Raw genomic sequence first — 15422 nt, 5'->3', positions numbered from 1 at the left:
AGCTGTTCCTTACCTACCTCAGTGGGAAAACTGTACAGAGCCTCAGCTCCAGCACTGTCCGAGCACCAGCTAAACACGAGTGTGCTATTTTCCAGGTGCCATTATTTCTATTCTATAGATGAGTTACATAAACTCTCTGCTACTCAGTGCCTGAGTGGACACTTGAGCCCAAGTTGATCTCATTTCAGAGCCCACGGTCCTCCCCCTGGACCTTAAAGCTAGGCCTGGTTAGCAGCTCTGATGCTAACCTGAGATGGAAGCAAATCTGAGATGGCAGGACTGATACCTAGAATATATAAAGAAACTTAACTCCAAAATTAAAAAAAAAACAAACCCAATTAGTGACTTCCCTGGTGGTCCAGTGGTTAAGAATCTGCCTCGCAATGCAGGGGACACCTGTTTGATCCCTGGTCAAGGAACTAAGATCCCATATGCCGTGGAGCAACTAAGCCTGCACCCCACAACTAGAGAGTCCATGCACACGAGAGGTCCTGCATGATGAACAAGGATCCAGAGTGCCACAGCTAAGACTCAGTGCAGCCAAATAAATAAATAAATAAAAATTTAAAAGGACAACCTAATTAGAAAGTGGGCAAAGTATCTGAATACATATTTCTCCAAGGAAATACACATGGCCGGCAAGCATGTGAAGAGATACTCAGCACTGTTAGTCATCAGGGAAACACAAATCAAACCCACAGTGAGATACTGCTTCACACCCAGGACGGTGATAATTGGAAAGACAGACGATAGTAGCCAGTGTTGTCAAGGAGGTGGAGTGTTAGAGCCTCATACATTGCTGCTGGGCTTCCCAGGAAGTTCTGGTTGTAAAGAACCCACCAGCCAATGTAGGAGACATAAGAGATATGAGTTCAATCCTGGGTCAGGAAGATCCCCTGGAGAAGGAAATGGCAACCCACTCCAGTATTCTTGCCTGGGAAATCCCATGGACAGAGGAGCCTGGCAGGCTACAGTCCATAGGGTCACAAAGAGTTGGACACAACTTAGCGATTTAAGAGCAACAACGCCATGCTGCTGCTGCTGCGGCTAAGTCGCTTCAGTTCTGTCCGACTCTGTGCGACCCCATAGACGGCAGCCCATCAGGCTCCACCATCCCTGGGATTCTCCAGGCAAGAACACTGGAGTGGGTTGCCATTTCCTTCTCCAATGCATGAAAGTGAAAAGTGAAAGTGAAGTCACTCAGTCGTATCCAACTCCTAGCGACCCCATGGACTGCAGCCCACCAGGCTCCTCCATCCATGGGATTTCCCAGGCAAGAGTGTGGAGTGGGGTGCCATTGCCTTCTCTGAACAGCACCATATAACCCAGCAATTCCACTCTTAGGTGGAATATACTCAGGAGAATAGAAAACATACATCCACACAAAGATGTGTATGCTAACATTTATAGCAGCTTTATTCATTACAGTTAAAGGGTAGGAATGAGCCAGCTATTCCTGCGTGTGTCCCAGCAACACCATTCAGCCGTGAAAGGAACGGGGTCCTGACATGTGCTACCACGCGGAGGAACCTCAAAAACATTAGGTTAAGTGAAAGAAGTCAGTCACCGAAGTCCACCTGGTATGCAGTTCTGTTCCTACAAAAGTCCAGAATAAGCAAATCTGTGGGGACAGAAAGTAGGTTAATGGTTGCTTAGGGACGTGAGTGGGGCTGAAGGGATGGGGGGGTGATGGGTAAAAGGTACGAGTTTTCCTTTCGAGATGATGAAAATGTTCTAAAGTGAACTGTGGTAATGTTTGCACATGGTCGTGAATAAACTAAATAAACCATTGGACTGTAGACTTTAAATGGGCGAATTATAGAGTATTTGGGTTGTGCCTCAACAAAACTGTTCAAAAAAGGGAAATAAATCCATAGGGAAAAAAAAATCTGAGGCTGAGGGGTGAGGTATGGGTGGAGATAGAGGCTGGGGAGTTGCTGATGGAGACAGTGGTGGTGGGGCTGTGACCTGGCTCAGAAAGGATTTCCCAAGGGACGGATGATGGACCCTGGGGGAATGCCTTCACGGGGGAGGGCTGGTGCACCGTTGGGAGGTGTCAGGGCAGGGGGAGGGCTCAGCCAGTGACCTCTGGCAGCCCTCAAACCCTCTAGCAGGAGAGGACTGGTCAGCGCTGGGTGAGGGGAGCTGGGGTTCTGATGCGGTGCCCGCAGTCCTCAGGAGCAGTGACTCTGCCCATCCATATATTTCCATGTGGAGATCACCATTAAAGATGTGACCCTGTGCAAAGGGACAGATCTTGACCCAGTCAGTGTCCCACCAGCGGAGCACAACGCTGGGAGCACGAGTTCAGAGGCAGTGGCCCTCTCTGACTCCAGGCTCCTTATCCAGGAGCCTGGGGTGCCATTTCTCCTTCCTAGGGTTGCCCTACGTGAAATCAGATGCTGTGTTGAAAGCATCTGGTAAGAGTTCCAGTGTTGGGTGAAAACTGATCTCAGCTGGTCTTGGCATCAACCCTGTGGGTAGATGGGGCGGTATCCCACGAGGTGTCCCAGAGGCCGTGCGTCGTGGTGACTCGTCTAAGGACAGATCGCCAAGAGCGAGCGCAGAACGGGACTCTCATCCAGAATGCCTTGCACCTGGCAGTGTAGCAGGGCTGACACTGTGCGTGAATACTGTGATGAATGCCCTCATTTCACCCGCAGGACAGGCTTCTGCATAAGTAGGGTGGGTATCACTAGCCCCACCTTTTAAAAAGAAATTATGTGTTTATTTATGGCTGTGCTGGGTCTTGCTTGCTGCGGAGGCTCTTCTCTCATTCTGGTGAGCAGAGGCTACTCTCTAGTTCTGGTGTGAAGGCTTCTCACTGCAGTGGCTTCTCTTGGTGCCGAGCCCAGGCTTTAGGGCCCACGGGCTCAGTAGCCGTGGCTCTAGGGCACAGGCTCAATAGTTGTGCATGGGCTTAGTTGCACCGCAGCATGTGGGATCTTCCTGGATCAAGGATTGAACCCGTGTCTCCTGCACTGGCAGGCGGATTCTTTTACCTCTGAGCCACCAGGGAAGCCCTAGCTCCATCTGATAGGTGGGAAAACAGAGTCAGGGACAAGTCTCCAAACATCATTCAGAGCACCGGACCCCTGCTGACTTTAGGCCAGCCACACCCATGATCCTGGAGTGTTCCACGCTCCAAGATGCACAGATCAAAGGCCTCGAGATGAAAGTGGAGCCCGGGGGAGGGGACGAGGGTGGAGGAGGCTGAGAGGTGGGTCTGTGCTAGGCTGAGTGTGAGTGGCTCCACAGCCCCTTCTGTGGACCCCTCCTCCTCCCCCTGCTCAGGTGGGAAGCAAGGGGACAGAAGGCTTCACCAAGAGGGAAGGTGGCTGCATATTAAACGCAAATCGCACAAGCACTCTTGATAAACAGCAGGTAGCCTCGCTCCTGCCAGCTAACAGGATTAATCTGAATGCACACAGACGCAGCTGGGCAAAATCAAAACACAGAACCCAGACTAAATCACACCGCTTAATGGCGGGGCCCTCGGAACCTCCAAACGTGTCACCAGACTTACTCGCCTGCTGTAGGGGTAAGGGTGGCAAGAGAAGACCACATGTGATGCTGGCACATGGCACAGGGCTCAAGGGGGCCGTGGAGGAGGGGCCAGGGGTCAGGGCACTCAGGTAGCCATGGAGGGAGACAGGGCTGTCTCCATGGATCCACAGCCTCAGTGGTATATCCTGGAAGGCTGCGGCAGCCTCCAGTCCTGAAGAAGACCAACAGGCTCCGATGCTCCTGTGACCAGCATCCCACTTGTCGGTCCTGCCTGATGAGAGACCTGCCTCCAGGGAACCTGACCCCAGGGAATCCACACAGAGAGGGCTGGGGACCTCCGCCCAGTGGTCTGGCATCCTGGGCCTTCATCTAGCCTCCACAGTGAGGGGCGAGAGAGGAAGGGGAACTCAACCCAGGTAACCACATTCAGTCCCCACTATGGCTACTATAATCTCACTTCTCAGATAAGGGAACTGAGACAGAGTTAGGTTTCAGATCTGTTGGCATCGAGAGTCTGTGCTCTTGCATAGCCCCAAGCTTCCTCCTTAATCTCTGATGGCTTTGATGAGGTGCTGATCTGTCCCGGGTTTGCCTTGGGTGCAGGTGGGCTCCAAGAAGCTGCTTAAGTCCCCAAGCTCTAGAGCCCACTTCCTTTGCTTCAGCTCAGGACACCCATCACTTTAGTGATGTCCTCTGGCTGTCTAGTGAAACCAGTTGCTGTGGGCTTCCAAAGCCTCCATGGGGAGGGAACTCTTAGGGAAATGAGAAAAGCTGTGAAAATGACTTTCTGGGTCCCTTACCCTGGAGAGAACTGGGAGGGTCATCATGTCCATCTCTTGGCCAATGAGTGGCCGGCAACCCCCCGACCCCACACTCTGCCATTTCTTAAATTTTAAGAAGAGTAAATCCACTGCTCATGTTAACTGAGCACTAACTCTCTTCTGGGAGCTTTGCCAAGCACTTTGAATCTATCCTGACTCCAAATGTGCCCAATGACCCTAGGGGGTGGGTATTGTCTTCATTATAACAAGGAAGTGGCACAGATCCCCTGTGTCAGTGACCCAGACCCCCATGTCCTGTGGTCTCTCTCCTTCCCAGGATTCAGTCATGTTCACCGGGTTCTCCCATGTGACCCACAGAAAGGGCAAGAGATGGGGTGCAGTTTCTGCTCTGCCCAGCTTTCCGGTTCCATTGCCCTGGGGCAGCCTGGGGCTGCTTTGAACTGGAAGTTCCTGGTTTGTAAAACAAGAAGAAAGTCCTCCACCTTACCTGCATTGCTCCTGTATTGTGGGAATCACAGGAGAGAAATACACCCTGCTTTTCATGCTGTGAGGCGCTATATAAATGTTAGTTATTGTTCCACACCCCAGAGCAGGCTTGTTCCAGAGCTCTGCACGAAGTATTTTTATTAATACTGCTAGGAATGAGAATCGCTAGTAATATCCCCATGGCTTGTCCACATACCTGTGCATGGAGACCTTAGTGTTCCCAGGACAAAGCCTCTGCCCTGGGCCTCGGAGGAAGGGATCCCGCTTCACATTTTGCAGTGGGGTAAATGAAGCCCCCCCCACCCCGTCCCTCCCCTCTAGCAAGAACAAAGGGTGGCTGGAGGTCCCCAGGCCTCCTAGAAAGGACCTTCCTTGCGCTAACGATCTCCTTGGAGCTGTGAGGGCTGCCGGGCCTCCCCCAGGTGATTTGTGGCAGTGTTGTGCAGAGCCTGAGCTCTGCACCCCTCCCCTCCCACCTCCCTCTCTGTCTCCACTCCCTTCTCTTTGCACTCTCACCGGTTTCTCCCACTGCAGCCTCCCCTCTCACTGGTTCCCCCTCCCTGAGTTGCCCAAAGCTGAGCTGGGGGGAATTTCAGCTCCTTTCAGGGCCTGACCTGTCACTAGCAGCTGGGAGAGATCTGAGGGTGGGGCAGGCAGGTGGGGGACGTGCTCCCCCACCCCAACTCCCATTGTTCTAGGAGAGCTGCCCTGAGGCCCTTTGTGGAAAAGGAGGAAGGGGCCTGGAAGCTTCTGTTCCTGTCACCTGTCCCATGGCAGGACCTGCTCGGAGCCTCGCTCTGCAGCCCAAGTAGTCCTCATCCCCAGGGCTGATAAAGCCTGGACATTGGGAAGGGGCAGAGCTGCAGACCCGGCACAGAGGTCTTGGGGCTCTGGCACCAGCGGTAAGGCACTGGCTGCAGCAATGCAGATTCTAGGTCCTACTGGGAAGGGAAATCCAGGAGGAGTGAGCTTCTAGACTGAGTTGAGGATGGAGGCTAGAAAAGACATTGACTCCTTCTTCCCAAGCATCCATCAAGGCCAATGAAGCAGGAGACCAAGGGCTTCTGGGAAGGCAAACTGGGCTCACAAGGGGGAACTGCCCAGGCAAGCATCCAGTTCGTTAAATGGCTATAAGCCAAACAGCCAAATAGTAAATCTATGAAAGCCAAGAATTTATTGTGTAGTTAACTCATTTTCTAACATGGAAAAAATGGAAACTCAGAGAGGTTCTTTAACTTGCTTGAGATCACACAGCTCTGGGTTGGCGGGCTCTCCCTCCTGGGCACAGAAGCTGGGGTGTGTCCCACGCTCTGGCCAGTCCCTCACTCTCCCTGCTGCCCTCGCCCCTTACAGGGTCCCCAGCCTCAGGAGGCCTGCTCTGCCCCTCAGCTTCTGAGCTGGGCCAAATTCAGAGTGGCCACACCCAAGGGCACACTCAGCGTCCCTGGGGCTTAGGACTACACACGGCTGCTCCTTCCCCGTCCAGGACCTGGGTGGGCCTGGGGAGGCGGGGGTGAGTCTGGCCTGTCTATCATCACTCTCATTTCTGGGGCCCAGAGGGTCAAGCAAGTATTTCGGAGGCTCTGCTTGGTAGAGAAGGAACTTGGGGAACAAAACAGGATGCTGAGGACTTAAGGGGGGAAAGGGGACTGTCCTCCCAGCTGCAGCTGGGATCTTTGGGGGCTAGCTCTCGACCTCTCTTTTGGCCCCTCCCTCATTTCTGGGATAATGAAACACTAGTGCGTTGGCCTAGAGGGCCAGGCTCTCTACCTGATTCCCTTTGGCCTGATCCCTGCATGCTGGCTTCGCCACGAGCCCAGCCAAGGAGGCTGGCCCTGGCACATCTTCCATCCGTGGACAAACATGCTATTTATGTTGATGGGCATGCGATTAACAGCCAATTTGTTAATCAACCACAGCCTATGCCACTTGGGTGCGGCTGCCTCTGCATGAAGATCTACCATGCCTGGCCTGGCAGATGGAGGAGCAGGTGATGGCTATGGGGGTGTGGGCTTGAGGGTCCCTCACATCCACAGCCTCCATCGACCCTCCCTGCCCTTGTATGAAGCTTCCTCTGGCTCCCTGGGCTTTCCAGCACCCGTCCCTCACGCCATACCAGACACCCAAGGCCCCCAGTTACCAGGCACCTTGGGCAAATCTCTCACCCCTCTCAGCCTCACTTTGCCTATTTTTGGTCTCCCTGTTGGAAAGATGGGTGATTTCTGTGACAGCACCATACAGTCAGTGGGGTGCCTGAGCTGCTGGTATCAACTCACAAGAGTCGATTGTTAAACTTTCAGTAATTTTGCGAGCTAGTTGATAAACACGGTCATTATTAAAAATTAAATTATATAAACGTACAATTAAACAAGTTGCATTAAACACAAGGGTAATAAATACTCAAAAGTCATTATTTTCTAATTATTTTACTATTATCTCTGCTCTTGAGGTTATTTCCATTGATCGTATCTGTATGTTGGAAATCCTGGTATAATGACTCACTGCTAAGCATCTCTTCTCAACTCCACACCAGTGACATCATCTTGGTAGCCTGAAATTGGCCAGGGTGAGAGTATTTGCAACATGGAAACTGGCAAATGCCATAAAGTCAAGACTTCATTTATTGTTTTGTTATTTGTTTAGACTTAAAAACAGTGATGGAGAAAATTTTAATGATGCAGATTAAACCTCAAAGTAATATGTGCTGTGTGTAGCTATTACATTGCAAATAGCACAAAAAATTGAGAAAATATTCTTGCAGTAATTGAAAACTATTATCTGATGCAGCAAAGAAATCACATCATTGCCGAAGGAATTTCCCGAAAATGTCTTTGTCATTTCACTTTCTTTTTACCCATTAATGTAAATGCAAATATCAACCAACATTCATGTGGGAGCTACACTTGTTTGTCAATTATAACCATAGGTTGGCTATGGGCATAAGAGTTCTGCAATAACCAGCAGAAACCTTCTTTGAGGACCAATTGGTTATATGGAATTTACAATAAAATTTTATTATTATTTGTAATAATTTATTATTATTTGTAAAATATATGCAATGCACCCTTTATATTAGTAAAATCACTAACACACACACAGTTGTTAAACCTTTTCCAGCTTGCCACTGACTGGACTCATGAGAGACACCCTCATCCCCTTCTTCCCCGCTCTAGCTTGGGCACTTGTAAGGTGTCATCAGCCTTTACTGGTTGTACCAGATGTGAAGGAAGGAGCTAGAGCTTGGCTCTCTTATCTTCCTCCACAGCCCCCTCCAAAGGAGATCAATTCCTAGTTTTTGCCCCAGGAGAGAAGATGTCCTTGGGCAGAGAGCAGAGGGACCCAAGAACCTGGAACTTGCCTGCTCACCTTTGTGGGGGCATCTCCACCTGTTGACTGACTCCATCCGAAATCAGACCTCTGACACTACCTTGGGCAGGGCCACCGTCATCTCTGTCTGGATTTTGACAAGAGCTTCTTAACTGGTCTCTCCATTTCTGTCTTTGCCCCCTTTACAGTCTGTTCTCAACAGAGAGCCAGAGGGACCCTCAGGATCAGATCATGTCCCCTGTCCCGCCCCCCGCCATAGCTTTCCTTCACATCTTTTTTTTTTTTTTAAACTGGGGTATAGTTGTTTACAATGCTGTGTTACTTTTTGCTGTATAACAATAGATATGTATGTATTCATGTATTCCCTCCCTCTAGATCCTCCCTCCCGCCCCCCACCCCCCACCCCACCCCTCAAAGCACCGAGCTGAGCTCCTTGTGCTCTACAGGAGCTCCCCACAGCTATTCATTTTACACATGGCAGTGCACGTGTCAGTCCCAATTCCCAGGCTCATCCCACCCCACCTCACCCATTTCCCCACGTGGGTTCCCTATATCTGCATTCTATTCCTGCCCTGTGAATAGGTTCATCTACACCATTTTCAGATTCCACACACACATGTTGATATATGATATTTGTTTTTCTCTTTTTGACATACTTCACTCTGAATAACAGATTCTAGGTCCATCCACTTCTGTACAAATGACCCAATTCCATTCCTTTTTATGGCTGAGTAATGGTCCACTGTGTACATGTACCACATCTTCTTCACAGTGGCCCAGCATGGTCCAGTTTCCTGCAGCGTCTCCCCCATCTCCTGCCTCTCTGCCCTCCTTGTGCTCATCAGGCACCTCTCCTCTTAGTGACTTTGCACTGGCTGTTCCCCATCTGGAATGCTCTTTTCCATGCATGTGCTTGCCTCGTTCCTTCTCCTCCTTCAAATCCACTCCAATCTCACCTCCATATCAAGGCTTTCCTGGACTCAACGTGCTCACTTGCTCCCACCCCAATATACCTGACCCCTCTTCCCTTGGTCCATTTTTAATTTTTTTATAGTGTTTCTCACCTTGTAATACGCTGATTTCCTTATTACATCTGCAGTGGAAATTGAGTGTCATGGGGGCAGAGAGCTTTGTCTGCTTCATTCACTGGTACACATACTCCCCAAACAGCGCCTGCCATAAGGTACGGGTCAGTAAATATTTCTGAAAAAATTCTTTGTGGGAGGAAGGGCAGCTTCTAAAAGGAGTCAATACAAGAGCAGACAACCTTTCCTTTCTTGACTGATGTGGGGATGGGAGGCAGGCCTGACTCAGCACAGCCTGGCTTCCCAGCTCATCTAAATCAAAGCCTGTCTGGGGCCTTGAATCAGTTAGGATTTTCCAGAGAAATGGAACCAATAGATACTTATATAGCTAAAGGTGTAGATGACTCAAGGGACATGAATGTGAGCAAACTCCAGGAGATGGTGAAAGGCAGGGAAGCCTGGTGCACTACAGTCCATGAAGTCACAGAGTCAGATACAACCCAGCAACTGAACAACAACTCATCTCACAGTTTTAAGGCTCCAGTGAGAAAATACTTTGTCAAATATAAAGCATTTTGCAAGCCCAAGGTATTCATCTTGCAAACTCACTCCTACTCATCTCTGACAACTTCCTATCCCTGCCAAGGGAAGGGTTAAACCCACCTTCTTATTTATTTAAACCCACTTTCTTGTGTCCTAAGAGAGAGTGTGGGACAATGTATACATTGGGCCAGGGGCTTTGAAGACAGAAGCAGTAACACTTATATTTGAGAGACCTGGTTGAGAACTGATGCTTTCTCCATCCTGTGCTGAGAGAGAACCCTCAGATTGTTTTTACTCCACTCTTTGCCATTGCCCATCAGGAGGGGCTGCAGGTCTGAATGTGGTGGATCCAATGTGTTATCAGAGAAGCTTCCCGTCTGGGGGCCGTGGAGGAACAGGTGTGTCCCGGGTGAGTTTTGTGCAAGTGAGCCTGACAGCTAGGGCATTTTGGAGCTCCCATCTGCCCAACGACCATCTCTTCTTATTGGTGCTTCCCCACGACCATCAGCACATCCTTTTCTCTTGGCCTTTTATGGTCTGGAAGCAGAAAAGAGAAGGCATTTTCCTTTACCAAGTCTCTATTCTGGCTCCTCCATCCAGTCACAGGTAGAGTGAAACTTCAGGTGGAAACTTGTCTGGCTCTATGGCCAACATTGCCAAGGACATCCACTGCCTGGCTCTGACAGTGGTTTGGCACGATGGAGCGTGGATGCCAATGGCACGATTAATGGGCGCTGAGTGGCCCAGGGCATTCCCAGCACAAGGGCCTGTTGAGGAGGTATACAACTGATGGGAAACTTGCATTGGAGTGGGATAAACATCCAGGAGACAGGACGGCAGGCAGTCTCTGCCCTCCTTTCCCCTGCTGACTGCAGTGAACACGGCACATTCACCCTTGCCCTCTGGGAGTGCCTTACCCCAGTGTCTATCCTTGGGCATTCTCAATGCTGGGGGCTTCTGGTTGGAGGTGGTATGGTTTGGTTTCATGACCCAGTTGTGGTGGAGCAGATTCATTCAACCATCCACTCATTCAGTAAATGTTTATCGAGAGCCTCTTCTGTGCCTGTTTGCTGGCACTGTGTTAGATGTGAGAACCCAGGTCCCTTGCATCGTGGAACTCACACTCTAGTTGGGGAGGCAAGTGCGTGCACGAGAGCAAGTTGTAAAGAGGATAACTGGGTGGATCTGAGTCTGAGCCTTGGATGTGTTATTTAGTAGCTGTGTGACCTTGGGCAAGTTACTTAACTGTGCTGAACCTCAACTTTTTCATCTTTCTATTTTTTATTTAAAGATTAAAAAAATATTTTTACAATGTTGTGTTGGCTTCTGCCATACAACAATGCAAATCAGTCATACTTGTACATACCTCCCCTCCCCCCATCCCATCCCTCCAGATCATCGCAGAGCGCCAGACTGGCCTCCCTTTGCTACACAGCAGCTTTTCACCAGACGTCTGTCTTGCATGTGATAGGGTGTATATGTGGGTGCTACTTTCTCCATTGGCCCCACTCTCTCCCTCCCCTACTATGTCCATAAGTCCATTCTCTATATCTGAGTCTCCATTCCCCCCCTGCCAATAGGTTCATCAACACCATTTATCTAGATTCCATATGTATGCATTAATATTCTATATACATTTTTTTGGTCTTTCTGACTTACTGCAGTCTGTATAACAGGCTCTAGGTTTATCTACCTCTAGAGTCAGGATAATGATAATACTGAGTTCACAGGCCTGTGAAGATGACTTGGAAGAAAGTATATGACGTACACAGTGGAATACTAACTCATGGCGAATGTACCCATGTATGCATTTTTGTTACTGTTATTGTGAATATTGCACATTTAGAAACAGAAGAGACCTTTCTTTCAGTAAAGTGAAATCCTGGAAGAGGCGATTCCAAAGCTGTATCTGCACCACATCACAGCCTTTAGTTGGTAAAACATCAGTGCAGCCAACTCCTTGAGTGTTTGGTCCACAAAGCCTCTAACTGACACACTGTTTTCATTGATGGGATCAGGTGGTTGCTTGAACTGGAGGAACTAATTGGTTGCTCTAATCAGATGAATCAGTTCATTGTTCTGGCATTCTGGTGACCCCATCTAAGAATGGTCATGATTTTATCCAAGGCCTTCTCTTCCACAATGAGTCCTGTGGCCTGATTTCGCCTTCATTTTAAAACTGTTCAAAATATGTGGTTGAATGTGAAGACACACGTGCACATACACAGAAGCCAAGCAAGCGGATGATTATCCCCGCTGAGCTGGGACCAAGAGAACCCAAACTTTATGTTTTGCCAACAGCTTTTACCTCTTCTCAGCCAGTTCTTTTCCATAGCAGATGCCAAAAGAGTCAAATGGCAGAGTCTGAGCTCGGTCACTTTCCTGCCAGCCATCGGGCAAGGCTCTGGCTGTTGGCAGTCTACTCTGCTGCCCATCATGAGGTTGCATTGGCTCTGCCTAGCACAGGAAGGGGAGAGCTGGCATTGCCCAGCCAGTAGGTGCTTGAGGGAGAAGGCCGAGGAGGCTGGTTCCTGGCAGGCAAACCTGTTGCCACTAAAACTTGGCACGTCTGGGAGGCTTTAGCAGTTCAGACAGAGAATTAACACAGAGGAAGTGCCCGCATGGCAACGCTCATCTGGCTCCTTGGTGCTGCTTGTAGAAAGATCTCTTCCGTGGCAGAGAGCTTGGTGCAACTCAGAGGCAATTTTATGTGAAGTGGGATAAAGAGAATTCCAGCATGACTATGACCTCCAGCATCTAAAGAGGTTCCTCCTGGGACACTTGACCAAGCACATGGCGGACCTACATTCTCTGAGCTTTGCCAGCACAGGTGCTGCATGCTGTGCTCAGTTGCTCAGTTGCTCAGTTGAGGCTCTTTGCGACCCCATGGACTGTAGCCCGCCAGGCTCCTCTGTTCGTGGGATTCTCCAGGCAAGATTACTGGAGTGGGTTGCCATGCCCTCCTCCAGGGGATCTTCCTGACCCAGGGAATCGAATCCAGGTCTCCTGCATTGCGGGAAGATTCTTTACCTTCTGAGCCACCAGGGAAGCCAGCAGGGGTAATAAATGCCATTTCTGAGCTTTTGGAAATTGGTAAGCTGGTGATGTCTTTTTAAAAGGATTTTAATTAATTTATTTGCCTGCTCCAGGTGCCAGTTGTGGATGCAAGATTTTCAGTCTTTGTTATGGCATGCAACCCTTTAGCTGTGGTATGTAAACTCTTAGTTGTGACATGTGGGATCTAGTTCCCTGATCAGGGATCGTTGGGAATGCAGAGTCTTAGCCATGGGACCATCAGAGGAGTCCCGAGCTGGTGATGTCTTGAGGATGTTCTCTGCCTGCTCTGGGAGCCCTGTCTCCCCTCGTCACCCCAGGCCCCTGTGGGAGTCCTCGGCTGGGACACAGACTGCTCGGCCAGACACCTTTCCTTCCACCTGCTGGCAGAGAGAAGGCACTGCAAGTGGAGCCAGGAGATGGGCATTGCAGGGCTGCTTTGTCTTGCACAAGCCCTGTGGGGTGTGGACAAGCTGCTTAACCTCCCCAGGTCTCAGTTTCCACGGGCCTTATCTATTATTGTGAGGACTGAATGCGGCAATGCAGGTGAAGGCAACCTGTACAGACCGAGAAACCTCAAACACAGGCAAGACATAGATGATGCTCTCCATTTGCAGCCCTTCCACCAGACTAGCTCCCTGTGATCATTTTTTCTCATTTAATTTTCTTAGAAAGCTGATTACTTGGATAAAACCCTCAGGAGAAGCAAGAAGTCCATCCCTGGGGAGCCCTACTCCTGTCTGGCCCGTCTCTCTTGATCCATAGACTTCTCCGCATTCTGAAGTTCTCTGCTGCCTCCAAAGCCAATCCCTGGGCAGGCAGGGACTTGACAAGGGGAAGGGAGAGTGGGAACAGCCACAGAAATGAAAGATTAGGGATTCTCTTTCTATCCCTTTCTAGATTTCTTGTTCTGAGATAGGCGAAGCAGCCTGATTTATTTTTGACAAACGTCTCTGCATTATGAATTATATTGGGGATGGAATTGTTCCATTAAATCAAAGTTAATTTTCGACTTCTGTTCAGGGCGCCATAAATAATCAACTCCAGGGTAAGGTTATGGACTGAAGTCGCCCAAATTATGCTAATGAGGGTGATTAAACTTTTGAATTCTAAGTTTCCGTAAGAATAACAATCAGTTAGCATTTACATTTCTGCCATGCTCTAGGATTTGCAGCTTTTTCTGAAGCTGCCATTAAATATAAATAACAATACCAGTTTTTAAAGCCAAGTTGAACCCTATGGGGCATATTCTATTCTCTTTCCTGAGGTAGCTGTGGAGGGGGGCTTAGGCTCCATGTCTGAGGCTAGCAGAGATGGAGGGGAGGGTGGGACAGAGTGCCACAGGAACTAGGCAATTTGCATTTGACTTGGAACTGCAAAGGCATGTTCAAATTCTAAGAGACAATAATCCAATTTTGTGCTGGTCCATTTGGTGAGGGATGTCAAGAATCCCCGATGGGCTTTAAAATTTCTACCCATGGTAAAGAATCTGCCTGCCAAGCAGCAGATTCGGGTTTGATCTCTGGGTTGGGAAGATCCTCTGGAGGAGGAAATAGCAAACCACTCTAGTATTCTTGCCTGGGAAGTCCCATGGATAGGGGAGCCTGGTGGGCTACAGTACATGGGGTGGTGAAGAGTCATACATGACTGAGTGATTGCACACGCGTGCGCACGCACACAAACACACACACACGGAGCCCTGAATGACCTGTCTGAACCACAGTGAGCTGGTTTCGGAGGGTTCTGAACTTGGATGGGAGACCAGTGCTTCACCTTCTCTGCCGGGTGTGGTGGGCATCTAGGGCCACTCCAACAGCTTTCTGTGCTTTTCTGTCCCTCCACAGGCTCTGGGGACCTTTCCTAGGATGCCGCGTGATCCCCTACTTTAGCTCAAGAAAGGGCAAAAAGAGCCAGTTGATTTCCAACCTCCTGTTTAGCCACCTGTTATGAAAGCTGCTCAGAGATGTTCATCTCTTGATGTCTATATGAGGCCCAGGTGGCTGCCATCGTAATGACAGGTCAGTTCTGAGGTTAGGCTGCTGGTTGAGTGGCTATTGTTTATCCCAGTTTCAATTTCATCGTCATGACAACCCACACAAGTCATTGTCCGAGCCCAGCCGATGCCTCCGTGCGAAGGTATGGGAGGAAGGAATCTTGCTAGCCTCGCCTGCCTGTGGACCAGAACACATCTCTGCTCTGGTGGGCAGGGGGAGGGGGCGGGCTGCCACTTCCTTCCCTCCATGTGTTCAGGGTGATCTTATTTTCTCCACCACTTACCCAGAAATTGTTTTTGAAAACTGTGTCATTTCAATTGAATTTGGTCTGGAATGATTGGGAACAGTGTTCGGCAGAGTTTGTGGCCCACACCTCCCTCCACCCCGACATGCGCATTCGTGTAGGCATCCTTATTCCCTCTGGTTTCCAGAACTGCTGTGACCACTGGTGGAGGGGGGTGCACTCGTGGTGGATGGGAAGTCTGGGAGCCGGACACTCATGGCATCCGAAAAAAGCCTCTCGAAATTTCTGCTCCCACAACCGGGGGTGATGTATCTCAGAAGTGAAACCTGCCTTAAGGTGTCTCCCCAGCGAAGGGGTGCCCCTCCTTGATAATTTCAAGAACCAGATGGCACGTGCTTCTGCCATGCTCTCTGACACTGAGAAATCCCTGCATCTGTGTGCGGCTGTTTAGACAGCAGCT

This window comes from Bos javanicus, chromosome 15, assembly GCF_032452875.1.
Source record: "Bos javanicus breed banteng chromosome 15, ARS-OSU_banteng_1.0, whole genome shotgun sequence".
NCBI lineage: Eukaryota > Metazoa > Chordata > Mammalia > Artiodactyla > Bovidae > Bos > Bos javanicus.
This window is presented reverse-complemented; position numbering follows the sequence as displayed.